Genomic DNA, 20,000 nt, shown 5'->3' on the forward strand with positions numbered 1-20,000 from the left:
AGGAGACTGGTGAACTAAGCAAAGATCTTGAAAAACTATAAAAGACAGAAGAGAATAGAGAAGGAAAGCCTTTATATGAAGAAGTATAAAAAATAGCCTTTAATTATAGAGGTAAGTCACCTAAAAACTGAGGTCAAATAGCCTCTACTATTAGCGGTTAGTCGCCTTAAAACAGAGGTCTCAAAGAGCCTCTAGTGCTAGAAATGAAGCACCAAAAAAAAAAAAAAAAATAAAGGTCAAAGAGCTTTCAATGTTAGAGGTAAGGGGATTAAAATAAAGGCCAAAGAAACTCTAATGCTAGAGTATAGCACCTCAAAATAGAGGTCAAAGAACCTCTAATGCTAAAAGTAAGGAGCCTCAAAACAAAGGTCAAAGAGCCTCTAATGTTAAAAGTAAGGAGCTTCAAAATAGAGGTCAAAGACCCTCTAATGTTAAAAGTAAGGAGCCTCAAAATAGAGGTCAAAGAGCCTCTAATGCTAAACGTAAGAAGCCTCAAAATAGAGGTCAAAGAGCCTCTAATGCTTAAAGTATGGAGCCTAAAAATAGAGGTGAAAGAGCCTCTAATGCTAAAAGTAAGGAGCCTCAAAATAGAGGTCAAAGAGACTCTAATGCTAAACGTAAGAAGCCTCAAAATAGAGGTCAAAGAGCCTCTAATGCTAAAAGTAAGGAGCCTCAAAATAGAGCTCAAAGACCCTCTAATGCTAAAAGTAAGGAGCCTCAAAATAGAGGTCAAAGAACCTCTAATGCTAAACATAAGAAGCCTCAAAATAGAGGTCAAAGACCTCCTAATGCTAAAAGTAAGGAGCCTCAAAATAGAGCTCAAAGACCCTCTAATGCTGAAAGTAAGGAGCCTCAAAATAGAGGTCAAAGAGCCTCTAATGTTAAATTTAAGGAGCCTCAAAACAGAGGTCAAAGAGCCTCTAATGCTAAAAATAAGGAGCCTCAAAATAGAGGTCAAAGACCCTCTAATGCTAAAAAGATTCTCAAAATAGAGGTCGAAGAGCCTCTAATGCTAAAAGTAAGGACCCTTAAAATAAGAGGTCAAAGAGCCTCTAATACTAAAAGTAAGGAGCCTCAAAATAGAGGTCAAATGGACTCTAATGCTAAAAGTGAGCAGTCTCAAAATAGAGGTCAAAGAGCATTTAATGCTCAAAGTAAGGAGCCTCAAAATAGAGGTCAAAGAGACTCTAATGCTAAAAGTGAGCAGTCTCAAAATAGAGGTCAAAGAGCCTTTAATGCTAAACTAAGGAGCCTCAAAATAGAAGTCAGAGACCCTCTAATGCTAAAAGTAAGGAGCCTCAAAATAGAGCTCAAAGACCCTCTAATGCTAAACGTAAGGACCCTCAAAATAGAGATCAAAGACCCTCTAATGCTAAAAGTAAGGAGCCTCAAAACAGAGGTCAAAGAGACTCTAAAGCTAAAGGTAAGGAGCCTCAAAATAGAGGTCAAAGACCCTCCAATGCTAAAAGTAAGGAGCCTCAAAATAGAGCTCAAAGACCCTCTAATGCTAAACGTAAGGAGCCTCAAAATAGAGGTCAAAGACCCTCAAATGCTAAAAGTAAGGAGCCTCAAAACAGAGGTCAAAGAGCCTCTAATGCTAAAAGTAAGGAGCCTCAAAATAGAGGTCAAAGACCCTCTAATGCTGAAAGTAAGGAGCCTCAAAATAGAGGTCAAAGAGACTCTAATGCTGAAAGTGAGCAGTCTCAAAATAGAGTTCAAAGAGCCTCTAATGCTAAAAGTAATAAGCCTCAAAATAGAGGTCAAAGACCCTTTAATGCTAAACGTAAGGAGCCTCAAATTAGAGGTCAAAGACCCTCTAATGCTAAACATAAGAATCCTCAAAATGGAGATCAAAGACCCTCTAATGCTAAAAGTAAGGAGCCTCAAAATAGAGGTCAAAGAGACTCTAATGCTAAAAGTGAGCAGTCTCAAAATAGAGGTCAAAGGGCCTCTAATGCTAAACGTAAGGAGCCTCAAAATAGAGGTCAAAGACCCTCTAATGCTCAAAGTAAGGAGCCTCAAAATAGAGGTCAAACAGCCTTTAATGCTAATAGTAATGAGCCTCAAAATAGAGGTCAAAGAGACTCTAATGCTAAAAGTAAGGAGCCTCAAAATAGAGGTCAAAGAGACTCCAATGCTAAAAGTGAGCAGTCTCAAAATAGAGGCCAAAGAGCCTCTAATGCTAAACGTAAGCAGCCTCAAAATAGAGGTAAAAAACCCTCTAATGCTCAAAGCAAGGAGCCTCAAAATAGAGGTCAAAGACCCTCTAATGCTAAAAGTAGGGAGCCTCAAAATAGAGGTCAAAGACCCTCTAATGCTAAAAGCAAGGAGCCTCAAAATAGAGGTCAAAGAGCCTCTAATGCTAGAGGCAAAGCACTTCAAATTAGAGATCAAAGAACATACAATGCTAAGATTATAGTACCTCAAAATAGAGGTCATAGAGCCGTTAATACTAAAGGTATGGCACCTCAAAATAGAGCTTAAATATCCTCTAAAGTTGTAAGTATGGCACCTCAAAATAAAAGGCCAAAGAGCCTCTAATGCTAGAGGTAAGGTACCTCAAAATAGAGGCCAAATAGTCTGGCCTATTCTTTGTATATTCACCCTACGCATTGGTTTCCTGCGCGCCAGCGCTTTTCTGCGCCTTCACCAAAAACTGTGCTTCAGCAGAAACTGAGCACCAGCAGCATCCTGTGCGCCAACGCTCCAGTACTCTCCTTCGCACTCGCGCGAGAGGCAAAAAGAATGAAAACTTTTTGACAGGTTAAAATGTCCCGTTCCCATCCCCGCCAATGCATGGCAGCATGCCCGCCGGGCAAAAAGGGAAGAGGCTTCACAGAAGGGTTCAAGATCCCGAAGATTCCATCTTCCAAGGGGAATCAAATGATTCCCCTGAAGAAAAGAAAGATGAATACTGTGAAGAACTGCAGAATATAATAGGTGAGAAGCTAGAGAGATATGAAAATTGTGATTAATGACTTCAATGCTAAAGTTGGAAGGAATAATCAAGGGATAGAAAATGTGATGGGTGTTGAGGTTCTGGGCGAAGTTGCAAATGAAAATGGGGCACAAGGAGATCCACAAATATACAAGGACTTCACCATGTGGCAATTATAAATATCAAATAGATCACATAGCCATTGATAAAGAGAGAAGGAGGACTCTGGGAAATGTAACAAGCTATAGAGGTGCAGTTATTGGTAGTGATCATAAGCTCCTCATTGCCACACGAATATTAAAACTGAAAGAACCCAACAGAAATGTAGATAGAATACCTAAGTTTGATACAACTAAGCTTCTAGAGGATGAGCACAGAAATCTTTGTAACTGAATGTAGGAATCGATTTACAGTCTTAAGAGACTTTAAGAGACGAAGTTTTGGGACACGCAGTTACAAGGAGAAAACCATGGATATCAAATGATACTTGGGATACTATAAAAAGAAGACAAAGACAGAAATTGATTTCTTAAAGTTTTCGAGGAAGTAAAGAAAATTACAAGGCAGAGCATGCCAAGTATTTCAGTATTGATAGTGAGGTCAAAAGAAATATCAGGAATGATTGGAGAGAATATTTAGACAGGAAAGCAGATGAGGCTGACAAAGCTATGAATTCAGGGAGTGGCTTTGTTGTAGGAATTGCTCTTGGAATTATTAATGAAATCTCTACGGAAAAAAAAGAAGCATATACCCATCAAAAAGAAAGATGGATCTGTTATAACAAAAGAACATGAAGAAAAGTAACGTTAGATTGAACACTTTAGTGAGGTCATGAATAGGAAATACGAAGGAAATAATTTGGTTGATATACCTGAAACTGATGAAGACCTTGATGTGCCCATGAATGAATTAGGTGTGTTTGAAGTCAAAGCTATTCTTAAAAAAAACTCAAAAGATGGAAAGCCCCTGGATACGAAGGAATAACTACTGAGATGATATTGCCTGAAAATGAGGTGACTCCCAGATTACCTACAAGATTATTTTGTAGAATGTGGCGTGAAGAGGCAAAGCCTTATGTATGGGAGCTAGGAGTGTTCATGAAAATGACAAAAAAAGATCTGACTGATTGCAATCATTACAGAGGCATCAAACTTCCGTCAGCTGTCCTGAAAATATATAGAATGTTCATTCTAAAGAGACTAGAGAGAAAGATTGATGAAAAGTTGAGAGATGAACAAGCAGGATTTAGAAAAGGTAGAAGTTGTACTGACCAAATTTTCATTTAAGACATGTGGTACAGCAATATGTAGAATATAGAATTCCCCTTTAGATGGTATATGTGGGATATGAAAAAAAACTTTTGATTATGTGCTCTGGCAAATTTTGTGGAGAGCCCTGCGACATTCTGGAGTTCCTCTCAAATATGTAAATTTAATTATTTGTTCATAAGCATAGCAAATGCAAAGTTAATGTTAGTGGCGTCTTATCAAACGAAGTTCCAGTGAAAAGTGGAGTACTCTAAGGGAATGTGTTGTTACCTAAGTTGTTTATCCTCCTCATAGATTTTGTAATGCATAGATCGGTTGGGGATGGTGGAGAAGGAATGGACTGGATTGGTAACAGAAAATTAGGAGACCTAGAGTATGCTGATGATGCTGTCCTAATTAGCAGAACACCACAGGGCTTGGAAAGCTTGCTTACCAGAATGCATGAAAAATCACATGAGGTTGGGCTCGAGATAAATAGAAGAAAGACAGATGATGAGAACGGAATATGCAATGGAAGATGAAATATCTTTGGAAGGATAGAGGATTAATGAGGTAGAATTAGTTATATATTTAGGAACTATGGTATCTAATATAGGAGCTTTAGAATTTGAGTTTAATGAAAGATTGAAAAAAGCAAATATGACGATGGTTATGTTAAGTCAAATTTGGAAATCAGGTCACCTAAAATTACATATAATTATCAGGCTATATATCAGTTTAGTGAGATCGGTGTTACTGTATGGGCGTGAATCTTGGTATATTAATGAAACTCATTTTGTAGATTTGAGAACAAAGACCCCAGAAGAAAATTGGGTGTTAAATGACAGGACAGGATTAGAAATGAAACTAAGAGAGATTACTCGAGCGCCACACGTGGATGAGATCATGGTGAGGGGTAGATGGAGATGGTTTGGGGATGCTCTTTGTTCTCCCTAAGAGACATTAGTTCACCAAACTTCAAACTGGCCTCCACAAGGCACTAGAAGAGTTGGAAGACTCAGGACTATAAAGCATGAAGTAGGATATTGTGATTGGAGAAGTATTGAATTAAAAGCTGAAGATAGAGACGACTAGCGAAATCTAATTGAGGCCCTTTGCGTCAATAGGCGCGGGAGGAGATGATGATGATGATATGTGGGCAGTGGCTCTACCAATGCAAAATAATGGACGATCCTTAATATCTTCCAAAATAATTTTAATTTCTTTTTTATTTCTTTCATTTTAGGTATAAATAAATCCTTATCATTCACTATCGGGACTATCCTAGCAGTTCAATTATTACTATTTATTACCCTGGTCAATTTAGATTTTTTTCTATTTACGTTAGTGTTTGCAGACATTTTTTCTTAAAGAATCGAGAGATATTTGGTTGCTTTGTATTTCCATGATTTGTCATGTTTCTATCTCTCTTTGTGTTTTTCCTTTTATTTTTCTTCATTTCATCTTTTTTTTTTTCTTAAATCTTCGATTGTATCCCTTTCTTTTGTAAGTAAAAGTATCTCTTTGATGGCTCGTTCATAGTATGAGGTAACAATTATAAGAATAAAATGGATAGGTACAACTTAGGACGAATATTGTTTATGGGATCAGCTTTGCCCCTCCTTGATGTATCTATCATGCTGTTCACTCTAATGTTGCTCCATTTAACACCATATCAAAAAGGCAACATGACAGTTATCAACATGGAAATTAGCAGGAACAGTGAAAATATATTCTATTTCAATTCCTGAAATTTTCATTTGGATATGTGAATTATTATAGGAACAATATATATAGTAGAGTTTTTTTTTAGATATTTCTAGCATTTGGGTTGACACCCCTCTCGAGGATGTTACCATGTTTTGGTCAATCTTTTTGAAGGTTTCACCCTCCCCCCCCACCCCGGGTGTCAACAGCTTTAAGAGTGTCCCCAGTATTAAATAACATTTTGAAAATCATATAACCCTCGAGCTAGAAAGAAACATTTTTTTTTTAATGTAACTCTCAGGGTGTCACTCACTTTTAGGGTGTCACCTTGGGCAGACACCCCTTTAACTGCACCCCTTATGTCTCATTTTGAATTTTTATGATTACATATATGCATATCTATACATAAAAGTATATTTATGTGCTCGAATACAAAGTTTGATTTACATATTCATATAGTAAGGCAAAATTGGAGAGTTTTCAAAACCATGGTCAGGCAAAATTGGACAGTTTTCAAAACCATGGTCAGGCAAAATTGGACAGGACAAATTCTCACTTTTTTCTTGGCGAGGCAAAATTGGACAATCTTGGATTAAGGACACAAAAATTTATGTAGGTCTATAATTTTTTTCTAGCATATTTATATTGATAGGGACCACAAATTGTCATAGATTGCCCAACTGAGCGTTGGCGCTTAACGGAGATACAGACGTGTCCAAAATTGCCTCGCCTCCGAGATATTTTTTTTATTACTGTAATACGAGAATTTCTAATTCTTTGATGATTATGAAACAAGCTATTTTTATAGATGAGACTTCCCTCTCTTTAAAACATGTTTGGTATTTGGTCATAAATTATTAATATAGATTTTGTACAAAGGTTACTAAAAAAGATGTCCAAAATTGTCTCACCCTACTATATATATAATACACACATACTATATATATACACACACTATATATATGTATATATATACATATGTATATATACATATATATATAATAATAATAATAACAATAATCATCATCATCATCACCATATCCTCCAACGCCTATTGACGTAAAGGGCCTCGGTTAGATTTCGCCAGTCATCTCTGTCTTGAGCTTTTAATTCAACACTTCTCCATTCTTCATCTCCTACTTCGCGCTTCAATGTCCCCAGCCATGTAGGCTTGGGTCTTCCAACTCTTTTAGTGCCTTGTGGAGCCCAGCTGAGCGTTTGGTGAACTAATTTTTCTTGGGGAGTGCGAAGAGCATGCCTAAACCATCTCCATCTACCCCTCATTATGATCTCATTAAGATATGGTACTCGAGTAATTTCTCTTATAGTTTCATTTTTAATCCTGTCCTGACATTTAATAACCAATATCCTTCTGAGGGCTTTGTTCTCAAATCTGCTAAATCTATTGGAGATTGTTTGACTGTCATACCATGATTCACGTCCATAGAGTTACACCGATCTCACTAAACTGATATATAGTCTGATTTTTATGTTAAATTTCAGGCGATTTGATTTCCATTTTTTTATATAGCATGTGTATATACAGTACATATAATAAATATATACATACACATATATATATATATATATATATATATATATATATATATATATATATATATATATATATATATATATATATATATGTATATATATATACTCTATATATATATACACACACACACACACACACACACACACACACACACATATATATATATATATATATATATATATATATATATATATATATATATATATATATATATATATATATATATATATATATATATATATATATATATATATATACACAAATGTGAAATATTTATCTTAATGTTGTTACTGTTCTTGAAATATTTTATTTCAATTGTTAATTACCATTCTTGTAATTTATTTATTTACTTATTTCCTCTCCTCACTGACTATTTTCTTCGTTGTAGCTTGGAAATTGCGAGGTGAACCAAATATTTGATTTCATTAAGCATGATAACTAAAAAAAAAAAAAAACTAAAGTATTTTCATGTGAAACCGAGTTTTCCAAAAAACAGCACAAAAATAAGACGGACGCCTCAGCAAGAGCATTGGTATTTAGCAGTTGTACATCTATAATGATATTTTTGTGCTGTCCCTGTGCATCTAATTAAATAAATAGTCTTCTTGTATGTAAAAAAAAAAATAAAGAGCAAATCAGAACTCCAAACGATGATCAAAATTGAATTATGCAGGATTTTATGAGATCACACAAGAGTTATCTAAGCCCACATACTATTCATATGCCTGTATTGTGTTCGTTTGGACTTAAAGGTTTATGAATGGCAGAAGCAATGGGCAGTGTCATTGCCCTATCAAGCAGGACAATGCCCTAGAGACTGCCCATATAAATACATAAAATTAGCGCTCAAGACCCCTCTCCATTCAAGCTAGGACCAAGGAGGGCCAGGGAATGGCTGCTGATAACTCAGCAGATAGAGCTATAGGCTCCCCCTAACCCCCCATCCTTACCTACCTCAAAAGAATGGTAAGGTTACAGCGACGAAAGAAACTATCGATTTGGAGCGGGACTCAAACCTCAATCTGGCGTTCACCAGTCAGGGACGTTACCACATCGCCCACCACAACCCTAACCTGTGAACTAGGTGTATAAGGCCCAGCGAAATGGCTTGGGAGGCCGTTCAGCACCCAGATGCAACTTGGTGCCTTCAATCCCCCCGCCCCCCATTTGCATTATGAAGTCAAAGTTAAGAGTTTGGAGAAGTGGGAACTGAGCTAAGGTACAAGGTAAGGCTGAAAAATGAGTGCCGCCAGGGGCTGAAGACCACTGAACCGCATGAGGTGAAATGACGGCCTTAAAATAGTGCTATCTCGAACATTGCTGTGGGTCCGAATCTTAAATTTTCTTTTAGTATCTTGCAGTAAGCTAGTTTATGTGATATTGTGTGTTTCCTTGGATTTTAAGAGCAAATTTAAAACTAATTGTGGAAATATGAGCCAAGAAAATATCTTATGTATTACATATCTTCTTCAGATGTCTCCTAAAGTTTAGGAAATTTAAGCCAATCTCTATAAAACAATATGCAGTGGTGAATATTCTATGCCAATCATCTTCAAATATCAATATCAAAAATTCAAACGTAAGTCAATTTTCTCCATATATCAAAACCAAGTTTTCAAAATAAGTCAGTTTTCCAAGAATTATCAGAAGTCCAAAATATATGCCGGTCTCCAACAGGGATATATATTTTTTTCCAAACGTGAAACTTGAACTAATTCTCTTTAAATTATTCTTTAACTCTTTACAACGAAAAAATTAGGACAAAAAGGTTGTTTGGCCAGCTAAATAACAAGAGAAAAAATCCTAACCAATTTTTTCTCAATCTTCAAGAGATATTTTAAGCATAACGCAAACCAGGCCAGACCAAAATAGAGTATTGCATACACATTAAGGCATTTTAACGAAAAAAAAAACAAAATAACGAAAACGCAAACATGACTTTCTTTAAGTCATGGCTATTTGTCTTGGGAATCAACGTAAATTCACAAATTCTTGACGACAACTGAATAAACCATGTAATCAAAAGATAACATGAAAAGGCTTCTTTCGATTTTCATCTCTCGTAATAAAACTCGCCTCAGAGAGCAATTTTCCACAACTTTTATCTCATGAGGGAATTCATTCCTCGTTCGATTTATAGTCGATGGATAATCTGGCCTATTCCAAGGGATTTTCCGAATCGGTCGATCTAAATTATACTTAAATAAAGCTATGAGAATACGGATTTACAGCTAGTATAGTTTCATAACAGGAGAGAGAGAGAGAGAGAGAGAGAGAGAGAGAGAGAGAGAGAGAGAGAGAGAGAGAGAGAGAGAGACGTTAAGCGAAAAACTCGAGACATAGCTATACATTAATTTTGTTTCCAATTCTCAATAAAACCGTCCAATTCCAAAATCATTATGATGAAATTATTCATTGAAACTAATGGCATGAAGGCAAAACAAACTTTCTTCATCCCGTAAAGAAAATGTGTCTTGAAAGAGATCGAATTTCCTCTTTCATACTAATAAGCAATGTGTCCCATAGCTGCTCATGTTTATATATGTTTTCTAGTAACCGATGCCGCGAAAATCAAACCAAAACAACGGGAAAAGAGACAACTATGAAATAACTATTAAAAAAATTAAAGATGTAAGATAAGTTTAAAGAGAAATGTATTGGTTAATGACTCCTAATGAGCATGTGCAAGCTACCGCAATGCCGATAATTAAGTGCGAAGTTGGGGGATTTCAGGTCGACCATATCAGAACCAGCCATGGGTGTGCGGGGAAGAGGAAGGCCGGTGGCTTCGGGGATGGGGCTAAGAGCTCCGGTACTGGAGGAAAGGGGGGTTGGGGGTGAGGTATAGACGTCATCATAGGAGTCTCGACTTCCAAGAACTCATAATTCATGCACTCTGAAGACACCTGCAGAAGGAAGAGAGAGAGAGAGAGAGAGAGAGAGAGAGAGAGAGAGAGAGAGAGAGAGAGAGAGAATGTCCCCAAGATCAATGCTTGCCAGGTAAGGGAGAATAAGCAAGAAGAGAACAAAGAAAAAGGAGGCTGATGGGGGTAGGATGTAGAGACAGGAAGGAGATGATAGTGGAGAGTGAACCCAAAACAAGGAAGAAGTGAAACGAGGAACAATATGGGAGAGGAAGTCTGTGTGGGATGCTTGATTGATAGGTGCATTTAATAAATATGAAGCGAAGGGAAGAGTAAAACGATCTGAGGAAAGAGAAATCAAAGAATATGAAACTCTTTACAGACTTTATAATGAGAGAGAGAGAGAGAGAGAGAGAGAGAGAGAGAGAGAGAGAGAGAGAGAGAGAGAGAGAGATAGCTTCTTTTCCTGATTTACTGATAGCACTTTCTAACCGTGTAAGAGGAAGCCCAGAAGAAAGTATATGCAATTGTGATTATTATTGGTTAGAAACTAGTTTACCTGTACAAGCTAAAGAAATTAGATTGCACAGCAATACATACATGGGTATGGGCACGTTTGTGTTTGTGTGTTGGTGTACTAGTATGTACTGTACATATTTGTGTGCCTGCGTTTAACTTTGTACCCATCATACGTATCATAAATCATACATTACTTTTACCTATATACATCAAGGACAACGAAAACAGCAAGATCCATTAAGATTGAATAAGATTTTGCTGCCAAGCAGTGCTTGGTGTAATGTACATTTAAACCTCTCTGAGAATATCTAACTCTAAGATATTTTTAATGATAGATGTGAATGGATAATGGTCAATATCAGATGTCCTTATCTTGGATGATCTTAAGCGATAATATAGAATATCAATACAAGTTCTTGATTGGTAACTTTGGAATTAGTTGTCTTCATTTTGTTAGGTTCAAAATCCAATGCAAAACACAAACTCCCAAAGAAAAAAAAAATTGTAAATAAAAAAGACAAAGAAAAACGCAATAGACTTTCCTTGTTCATCAAGGAAGAAAGGTCATATGAATGAGTAAAAAGATAAGTAGGTAAAATCACAAAGTTTGGCAATAGATGAAAAAAAAAAATACTAAGAATTTATAATTTCACGAAGGAGCGATAATCCAATATTTAAGGTTTTCTGCCGTCTTGTAGGATTATGCAGCTACTCAAGAAAATTGGGATCTAATTTCTATCTTTTCATACTTATTCTAAATCTTTGTTTATATTTTCATATTTCAAATTGATTCTGATTCATAGAGCGTAAACAAAAGACAAGGTAAATGTCCTGGAAGAGATATAATGGTGAATGCTAATTTTGTGAGAACAAGTTTTGCTTAAACAAAGGGTACTTGGACATTTCTTGGCGTAATGCAGATCAACATATATTGGCTTTTAGAACAAATGAGAGAGAGAGAGAGAGAGAGAGAGAGAGAGAGAGAGAGAGAGAGAGAGAGAGAGAGAGAGAGAGAGAGAGAGAGAGAGAGAGAGAAATAAAAATAGCAAAATAAGAAAAAAATACAATCATAGGATTCAGAACTCCAAGTTATCCCAGGAATCAAATCTTCTTATTTTGTTTTCCTGCACTTCCTGGTCTTCCTTTCATTAACGTTTGGTGATCACCTGCCAATGACGTAACTCATTAATTATGCCTACTGGATCAAGGCCTGCAAAAATTTACCCCTTGTAAATTGCACCACGCATTAAACTGGAGTAAATAACGCATTTCTTTTAAGAAACGGGGATAAATAAGTACCTCCTAACATTTGATTAGTCTAAAGAGATGTTATACATAAACGCATGCACTTTATAATGTCAGTATGTATATAAACACACATTCATACATATACATATAATACAAATATATATATATATATATATATATATATATATATATATATATATATATATATATATATATATATACATATATATATATATATATATAATTATATATATATATACATTTGTATTATGCATATAATATAGATTTATATATATATATATATATATATATATATATATATATATATTTATATATATGTAAATATATATATATATATATATATATATATATATATATATATATATATATATATATATACATGTGTGTGTATCTATATACTTAAACACACATACACACACACACACATATATATATATATATATATATATATATATATATACATATATATATATATATATGCATATATATATATATATATATGTATGTATATATATCGATATATGCTAAATAATATATATACATAGATTATATATATATATATATATATATATATATATATAAATATATGCTGTATAATATGTGCTTTCAATGGTTAATGACGCTTTCATACACTCAAATTTGAAAATATAGACATGTAGCAAATGGTTGAAAAAAGAAAGAAAAAAAATATTCAACATAGGCTAGTGCATTACACAATTCTGGTATTATTAGCTTTTATCATTAGGGTTATGTATGCTTAGTGAAAATCCTTATAAACTAACCATATAATGTTTATATTACTAAAAGATTTTCCTTTATTACTTGCAAATGCAATATTTGTTAATTCATGACAATGCTTACGACTTTTGGGTTTAGTAAAGTTAGAACGGAGAAGAGATGGCAAGGACTGAATCTGTGTGTGTGGGCGTGTGCGGCAGTATGCATCTATAAATATTTAGATATCATTTTAGACGGCTCGGATACGTTGGTAAAAAAGTTTCGTGTATTCATTTTCTCTATACTTCTCCCTTTTTATCTCATTGTTGCACTGTTAACTATGTCCTCAACATGCAGAGGTCCACAAACCTTGCAGTGAATTTTTGTTAACCCAGATGGAAGGCATAAGAATGGAGAGGATACATTCTTCAGCCTTATTCTTCCCTCACGATTAAATGAACAGGGTCAAAGAATGGAACAGAAGCTGTCCATTCTTTGGTAGCGTGCTGGGGATGCATTGTCATAGTGGATTAAAGCTCTCTCTCTCTCTCTCTCTCTCTCTCTCTCTCTCTCTCTCTCTCTCTCTCTCTCTCTCTCTCTTGCTCTCTGGAGGCAGCGGGTGCCTCATTGGGTACAATACATAGTTGCTGTAAGTTTTGAAAGTGTTTCATCCTAGTTTTCTGTTAAATCATATCTTATGAAATGTACACGCTCATATACGCCTACAATCATTCATATATATATATATATATATATATATATATATATATATATATATATATATATATATATATATATATATATATATATATATATATACATGTAGGTCTATATATATATATATGTATATATATATATATATATATATATATATATATATATATATATATATATATATATACATATATATATATATATATATATATATATATATATATATATATATATATGTATATATATATATATATATATATATATATATATATACATATATATATATAGCATATTATGCATATTACATATATGTGTGTGTGTTTGTGTCTATGTAACATTTTTCTATACCTTATATTGTATGGTTTATAATAATCTGTCATACATGGCAGTTTTCTGTCTCCAGTTCATTCTCCATAATTAGTTTCCAAAATATTTTTTACCAGTGGACTTTAGGTAACTGGAAAGTTTATCTTGCAGAATCCCATCACATTATTCGCATCCTTATAAACAATTTATAGGATAGCTTTGTCACACCTTTTCTAAAGGCTATCTTCCTATATCTAAAAATTCCTGTCGCTTCTTTTAAAATGCCTACCACTTATGGTTCAAGTCGGCTTACGCTACTCCATGGGACAAGGTACCCGCTTGCAAGAGCACGTGCAGTGCATTAAAAAAATGCATATGCAAGCACATTCATAGTTGAATGCACTCAAACACGTAGGGCGACAAAGGGGATTTTGCCTCCAAACAAAGTCAAGTGATCCTCTGTGTTGTTATTTTTTTATTGCGTTATTGGGTGTTATTTGAGGTTTAGCCTTTTTACTCTTGTTTTGCATGGATGCTATTATTCCTCTTAGTTACAAATGAGAAACCTTTTACTCAAATTGATAAATGATTCAGGAACAGACAGGCATTTACATAGACACAAATACTCTTGACAGCACTGCGAAGTTATGATCACTAAATAATGATCACTTGATCTTAATACTTGAATGTTTACCTCCTGTATGAGAAACGATAATCAATAAAATTGATACATAATAATATTGAATGAATAAACATGTTCTAATACAGTTTGAAATAATATAAGCATGATATATTTATGCACTTAATAAAAAAATCAAATAAGATATGCACACACAGATATGTACATATATAAATACATATATATTCAAATACACACACACGCTTTTATATATATATATATATATATATATATATATATATATATATATATATATATATATATCTATATATATATATATATATATATATATATATATATATATATATATATATATATATATATATATATATATATATGGATATGATTGTACATGTGTGTATGCGCTATAAAAATTGAAGGGAAGGTACAATAAATTCAGTAATCAATGTGTGCGATTTCGTACATATGAGAAATCTGGAATCGATCTTAAATAATGCATACATTGCCCAACTATAGTAGATATGGCGGATAAAAATAAAAAGATTTGTAAGGCCATTTAATCTTTAGTAGCAGTGATAATGCAATTAATGTTATTGATAAATAAAAATAATTTTTTTCCAATTAAGGAAGAAGTGAGAATTCAAATTCAGTTGATCCAAAGTCTTGTAGACTTTATATCATATTTTCGTCCATAAAAATAATCAAATAAGAACCAATTCAGCCTTATCTTATACTTGTTTAAAACATTCTACCTTTCTTAAATACTAATTCAAAATTTTTACTATAATCTGCACACTAAATAACTAAACTATATATTCTAAAAACATCCGTGTCAATGGGTCAACTAGAAACGGTTGCACTTGTAATAAATAAATATATATATATATATATTATATATATATATATATATATATATATATATATATATATATATATATATATATATATATATATATATATATATATATATATATATATATATATAAGACTGTGTGTGCGTGATGTGTGTAAAACTTGCAAGTGTATAATAATAATAATAATAATAATAATAATAATAATAATAATAATAATAATAATAATAAGTGAAATGCTATGATATTTTGCAGTTCGTATCATCAAGACTCGCTTTGCAAAAGGGCGGAGGCGATATTAATCAGTGATACCAAAGTTTTACAGATTATTCAGCTGTTTGATGTCTATAGCCATTTTCTTTACCATTTCAATAAATTTGACTTTTATGTCCTCCATTCGGAAGAATTGGAAGAATTTTGAAAAATGACGCCATAACAATTATGGTAATTATAATCTAACCCTCTCTTTGTTGATGCCTCCTAGGAGGCTGAAGGAACGTAGAGAGTAGAGGTCCCCTTTTTTGTTTTGTTTCATTTGTTGATGTCGGCTACCCCCCAAAATTGGGGGAAGTGCCTTTGGTATATGTATGTATGTATGTATAATCTAACCCCGAATTAAGAATTTTCTCTCAGTAATTTTCAATAATAAAAATAAATTAATCGACGCAATAAAAACATATTTAGAGGTAAATATGCATAAACTTACATTAAGTGTCAGTTAGTTGAACATTCTTCGGGTTAAGACTACAAGTAATCGATGATGAGACGTTACCTGTAAGGTATATCGGTAGAGTCAAGATGGAATAAGATAGTGGTGTCATCGTGGGGGATAGTGACCGAATATGATGGTCCAAGATTGCTAAGAATAAGCATTAAAGTTTTTATGTCAGAATATGAATAAATTTATGTCAGTATATGAATAAATTTAATTAATAAATTTGTATTTAGATAGAAGAAAGAATTTTTAAATCAGAAAAACATAGAGTTATATGTATAAATACTAACTGCCACTTTCCATGTTCTTTACGATGTACAAGAACCTACAAATAAATGCATAAAATTAACTGCAAAAATAAAATAGATTGAAAGAACTTTTCACACAAAAAAAATATTTTGGTTCCTCTTAAAACCCATTTTAACAGCATTTAATAAACTGCAAAGGAAGGCATTATAGCAAGCAAAAGATTTCATAAGAAAAAAAAAAAAAGAGTAAAGAATGAAAATTGGCAAGCATAGGTCACGAAAGCCAAGTTAGCAGCAGCAGGTGCTTTGAGATAATGGGATCTTTCAAGATAACCGGTGATTTTAGAAAACTTCGGAATACAATCTCTGTTCTTTTTCTAGTAAAAGAAATTCTTTGATTAAATATAAAAACAGCGCCCTATAAAATAAACATTACGACTGCTTTCATAAACTATTTAATCCTTTAAAAATTTTATGGAGGAAAAATCACTAAGAATTTTTCTCATCCTTAGCTTAACTTTGGTCATTTAATTTACAACATAATTTGTTGCATTTCAAAACTAATCTTCCTTGGATATTATGAGTAGTTGTGTGAGTCCACCAATAAAACATATATGTTGTCGGCACATAAGACATTTGATCGTTGATATGGCAAAACATAGTGCAAACAACCTCACACCAAAATTAATTGCTGAAAACAGGAGTCACATCTTTTGTAGCCAGCCCTTCAAAAAATGCGTATAGGACAAAGCATTCATACATACACAGAGACACACACACATTTATATATATATACTTATGTATGTATGTATGTATGTATATATATGTATATATATATATATATATATATATATATATATATATATATATATATATATATATATATATATATAATATATATATATTGAGAAAGAGAGAGAGAGAGAGAGAGAGAGAGAGAGAGAGAGAGAGAGAGAGAGAGAGAGAGAGAGAGAGAGAGAGAGGAGAGAGAGAGAGAGAGAGAGAGAGAATGTTAGTATATGTAATATAGACGAAAAGAACTGATGACTGAAATAAAACCACAATTTTGTAACAAAAATCAACAGTTAATGCACATAGCACATAAGTATTCGAAGGCAAAAAAAGTACATATTGCAGGAAAAATAATGTTGTGACGGCAAAAGTTCAGATCAACAGCGACCATAGTCTATTACTTTTCCCATTTCAACTCTCGTACAATGCTCGGCTGATCCCATAGTTTCGCCACAGCAATTTTCAGAATAGACGCGAGAACCAAGAAAAACTGTGATGGACCTTGACAATGTTTTGATAGAATTGTGGATTTAAATATTTTAATGGAATAGTGAATTTATTCAGAAACCAGTTGCAAGAAATAAGATTTCCTTAGATAGTTCAAGAAAATAATGATCGCTATCCATGATACGTACCTATGTAAACATATGTGAAACTTTGTCTAACAAAAGAAAAAAAAAAATGTAAAATTATAACATATCCACTTCATTTTGATTTTGTAGGTGCTAATATTTCTGATAGCACGAAGCAGATCTGTGTCTTGAAGCACAATTCGCAATTATCAACAATTAACATTATATAAATATTTTATTGTACATCCAAAACGTTTACTTTTCTATAATAGTTCATACAGTCACAACATAAAAATTTCTAGCGTTAAAAATGTAAATACGACGGGAACAGGGTCCCTGAAGAAGACTATAATAGCACAGGTGAATACTTTCAATTAAAATTCTTAAATCATGGTCACTCTGTATTTCAGTTTTTTCTTATAATAATATATTCCTGCAATCTGCACTAGAGTTCTCTTGCTTGAGGGTACATTAGGGCACACTATTCTATCTAATTTCTCTTCCTGTTTTGTTAAAGGTTTTATAGTCTATATAGGAAATATTTATTTTAATGGTGTTACTGTTCTTAAAAAAAATTATTTTTCCTTGTTTCCTTTCCTCACTGGGCTATTTTCCCAGTCGGGACCCTGGGCTTATAGCATTCTACTTTTCCAACTAGGGTTGTAGCTTAGCAAGTAATAGAGAATAATAATAGTGGAACAACTGTATAAATAAAAACCATTTTAAGGAAAACGTTCTGCTAATAAGGGTATTTAATACTATATTAGTAAATTACTTTTGGAGATCGTTCTGTCAAACGAAGCTGAACAATTTATTTCGTTGATTAATTTTCCCGGTCGTTAATTGAACGGCCACGTACAAACTGAATTAACTATGAACGTGAATATTTCCCAATGTGGCAATGGCAATTTAATATGAAAACTCTAACGTAGCCTATCCTTTGGTGAAATATCCTACCTGACCATGAAAAATGAGTCATTGCCCCTTCTAAAACATCATTAACAGCTGGGTTTGGATTAGACAAGTTAATAAGTAGACGGGGTTGCACTACATCTTTATGGTTATTAAGTAGATGGGGTTGGAAGTATAAGTTTTGTAGGTAGAGCTGTGTTCACAGGTAGGCAGGGTTGAACGAGCTGTGTTATAAAATAGATGGGTTTAGAAACCCATTTTTTTCGCTGATATACAAGATTGGAAAGAGCCATGTTTATATTCGTGTTCGTAAGTTGGCGGGGTTAACAAGTAGTGTTCTAAGGTAGACGGGGCTAGAAGATACGCGTTTCATATGTACATAGAATTGGAAGAGTCATGTTTCAAAGGTTGAAAGAACTCGAAGAGCTACTGTATATTCTTTGGTAGACCAGGTTGGAAGAGTTGTTTCCGCAAGTAAATGGGGTTGGAAGAGCTGTGTTCATATGTAGACGGAGTGAAAATATATGTTTCAACGAAGAAAGGTAGGAAAAGCTATGCTGGTATATACACAGGAGGATAAAAGCTTAGTCCAAAAGTAGACTAATAGTTGGAATAGTTGCTGTTCGAAGGTAGACAGGGTTCGAATAGTTGTAATCCAAAGGTAGACAGGATTGGAATAGCTTTATAAGAAGTAGACAGGGCTGGAATAGCTGTAGTCCAAAGGTAGACAGGATCGGAATAGTTGTATCAGAAGTAGACAGGGTTGGAATAGCTGTACTCCAAATGTAGACAGGATCGGAATAGTTGTATCAAAAGTAGACAGGGTTGGAATACTTGTAGTCCGACAGGTAGACAGCGTTGGAATAATTTTGCTAGGAAGTAGACGGGTAAAAGACCTGGGTTTAAAGGTAAACATGGTTGAAATGTCAATGTTCATAGATGAAAGAGTAACAGTGCTTTGCTTATATAGAGAGAGGGTGGGAAGAGCCGAGTTCGTGAATAAACTTGGTTAGAGGAACTGTGTTTGTATATAGACGGGTTTGAAAGAGCTGTGTTCCTAGGTAGAAGGGGTAGAAAAGCTGTGTTCGGAGGTAGGCCGGGCAGGAACCTCTGTATTCGTAGGTAGACTGTTGAAGAGGATCTGCATTTGTATGTAAACAGGATAATAAGAAATGTGTTAGAAGGTCGACGGGATGGGAAAACTGTGCTCATGTATAGAGCGGGAAAGAAACACTGTGTTTTTCTGTGGACAGCGTAAGAAATGTGTTTTAATGTAAATCAGTTTGGAAGAGCTATTTTAATGTAAATCATTTGGAAAAGCTGTTGTAATATCAACTAGTTTGGAAAAGCAGCGTTTTATTGTAGTCCTGTTTTGAAGAGCTGTGTTTGTAAGTATACAAGTTAAGAAACTCTGTTTTAGTAAATAAATAAGAC

Source organism: Palaemon carinicauda, chromosome 15 (assembly GCF_036898095.1).
Source record: "Palaemon carinicauda isolate YSFRI2023 chromosome 15, ASM3689809v2, whole genome shotgun sequence".
Classification (NCBI taxonomy): domain Eukaryota; kingdom Metazoa; phylum Arthropoda; class Malacostraca; order Decapoda; family Palaemonidae; genus Palaemon; species Palaemon carinicauda.